Raw genomic sequence first — 3,266 nt, forward strand, 5'->3', positions numbered from 1 at the left:
CTATTCAAAGAGAAGATGTCTGTTTTCGTTTTTCCTCCCCCTGTGTTTTGCCTATCCTGCTCTGCCTTGTGCTCTTTCCCTTGGTCTCTCACTTCCATCTCTCTATGTCTCTGTATCTCTTTGCTTGTCCCTCTCAATCATGTCAGTCTGTCTCTCCCCTACTCTCTGTCTCCAATATGTCCTTCCTCCCTGCCTGTTCATTTCAGGTAGCTGTGATATTGAATCCTGTTATGCTAGAGGGCATCCTGCCATGTGGATCTGTGATACTCATTATCGTACACTGCATGGCATTTTAAAAAATGCCTCTTTTTTGGCAAATGGTCTTTCTCTACCATTACATAAGCCCCGCCAGGTTATGTATTGCCAATGTACGTGAATAATATAGTCTGTTGAACAAGGTGGCAGGATGGTGGCGCTGACAAGGTTTGTGGTGTTGATCCTGTGCTAGAGACAGCAAGTAGATGAAATGCCTGTAAATAACCACAGACATCAGCTGGCTTTCAGTAACCCTCCCAGTGTGGAGAATTAGGAGGCATATTCCCCCACTGGAATTCAGCCAGAGCATAGAGGAGGGAATCCCCTGCACCAGAACTCAATCAGAACACCCCACAGGGCCAGCTGTTAGAGGACGCAGAAGAATCGCAGGATGTAGAGCTAGCCTGACCTATTGTATGATTCTTTTGGACGATCAGTTAATATGCTAATTAAATATATCTCTTCTGTATTCCATGTCTTCACAGGGCAACTCGCTGGTCTAGTTAATGGGTGCGGTGTGACAATCTACAGCTTGCCTTCAGTACACATGGTGTAGAGCAGTTAAGTGATCTGATATTCCAGTTATCTTGAATAACAACATACATTTGCATAGTACCTTTCACACTAAGGAACCTGAATGGACTTGAAAGACAATAGATGGAGAGCAATCACTTTTTCTTGCACACACAATTAACCATGTTTAGCGGGGAGTGGCAGCCTCTGTGGCACTGCCCTACAGTTGTGGGAGGGGACATCTGGGGAAGGGATAATAGGGCCATTTCTGTTTTTAATGAAACTTGTCAAGGGCTAAATTACAAAACCAAACAAACCAGACTCTAAATTTGCATATGCATTTTTTTCTGCGTGCTTTGCAGTTACTGTCTTTGAGCTCTCATATTAGGAAGTGAGTCGGGTTGTGCAGAGGATAGAAGTTCTGTCTTACAGAGGATTTAAAGTTTTCAGACTATGTCTTTGAAGTGAAAACCTGAACATTTCAAAATTCTCCACAAAGGAAAATTAAAAATAACGAAATAAATTAGGTGTCATTCAAAATGTTTCATTTCATTTCACTTTGGATTTTTTGTAATTTTGTATTATTACATTATAATGCAAAAGTAACACACTGAAAAGTCATTTCAAAACAAAAAATCAAAATGTTTCATGCCAAAAATATCTAAATGGGATATTCTGACAGAATATGACTCCACGGAAGTTTCAGGAAGATCCAGAAGATCTTGGTTCTGGAGATTTCATCTCAAAGGCCCATGCAGGAACTCAGTTTCAACTGCCTTGGAACAATAAAGGGCTGAATCAATCCTGCTGGGACTCTGAAGCTGTGTTTCCCTGGAAGCTAGGTATTTCAAACCTGCCATCATCTCCTCTGCCTAGTAGACTAGCCATAGAACCCTGGAATCTAATCCTGCCTCAGTCACTGACACTCTTGTGACTTTGGGTATGTCACAGAACTCCTTTGTTATTGAACACTTGTGTGCTCAACATTGTGCAAGATCCCACAGCTGACCAGTCCCTTCTCCCCAGGACTTGCACTGTAATTAGCTCCTCAGTGCAGGTACAGTGTCTTCCTTTGTGGCTTATACAGCACCGAGCACACAAATAGCCAGAGTTAGAATTGTAACAGAACTGCAGTGGGATGTGCTGGCATGAAGTTCTGCCCTCGTTCCTCTCATTGTGACCAAGGGTAGTCTGTCCTTGGGCCCGCCTCCCCATCTATCTCCCACTATGCCTCTCCCTCCCGGTCCCACCCTTTCACTGTGACGGGCAGCATGAGGTGCTTCAGTGTGGGTGGGGTGCCAAGACCCACGCTCTTTCGCTAGCTTGCTCCCCGTCTTCAGGAGCCTTCCCTTCTGTGGGTCTCCTTAAACATGTCCGAGGCAGCAGAAAGAGGATCCCCACTAATGGAGGGAACAAAACGAATGTAAAGGGAAGGGAGGCACAGAGAGCCCCAGAGAGCTGGAAACTGCTGAGGAACTCCTTTGGCCCCAGCAGAATGGATGGTGGGGAGAGTAATAGAAATGGGATAAAATGTAATCATGCAAAGTGCAGGGTCATGCATTCAGGGTCTAACAGCAAGAAGTTTTGCTATAAGATGGGGACTTACCAGTTGGAAGCAACAGAGGAGGCGAAAGACCTGGGTGTATTGGTTGATCACAGGATGACTATGAACCATTAATGTGATGCCATTGAGAAAAAGGCTAATGGAGTCCTAGGATGCAGCAGGTGAGGAATTTCCAGAAGAGATAGGGAGGTGTTAGTACTATTATACTATAGCAAATTCTTTCCCAGGTGGGTCTTGCCCACATGCTCAGGGTCTAACTGATCACTGTATTTGGCAAGAGGAAAGAATTTTCCCCCCAGGTCATATTGGCAGAGACTTAGGGGTTTTTTTGCCTTCCTCTGCAGCATGGGGTGCGGGTCACTTGCAGGTTTAAACTAGAGTAAATGGTGAATTCTCTGTAACTTGAAGTCTCTAAACCATGATTTGAGGACTGCAGTAACTCAGCCAGAGGTTAGGGGTCTATTACTGGAGTGGGTGAGTGAAGTTCTGTGGCCTGCAACGTGCAGGAGGTCAGACTAGATGATCACTATGGTCCCTTCTGACCTTAAAGTCTATGAGTCTGTGGGAGTCACTTAATAACACTCACACCCACCTGACTCCACTGAGACAAGTAGGCATGAGACCGGGGGGAAGGTGGAGGGGAGGGAAGTGAAATGTGCTCAGCAATGTCCCAGACCTAAGTGAGAGGAACAGTTGGGTGGCGGTGCAGAAAGGAAAAAGGAGACCAGTTCCTTATGGTGAGCTCTGGCAGGCATTCCCCCTTCCGCTTCCATCAGTTATTAATTTATTTAACAATAAATAAGGAACAAGGAAGTTCCTAATCCACTCATCTGAAAATGCGGGGAACAAAAGCAGGAACCTCGGTGAAATTAGTTCTCCTCGCGAAATAATCTTCCTCCACAGGAAGGACTCCCCTCCTGCTTAACACACTTGA

The sequence above is a fragment of the Mauremys mutica genome, chromosome 4 (genome assembly GCF_020497125.1).
Source record: "Mauremys mutica isolate MM-2020 ecotype Southern chromosome 4, ASM2049712v1, whole genome shotgun sequence".
Taxonomy (NCBI): Eukaryota; Metazoa; Chordata; order Testudines; family Geoemydidae; genus Mauremys; species Mauremys mutica.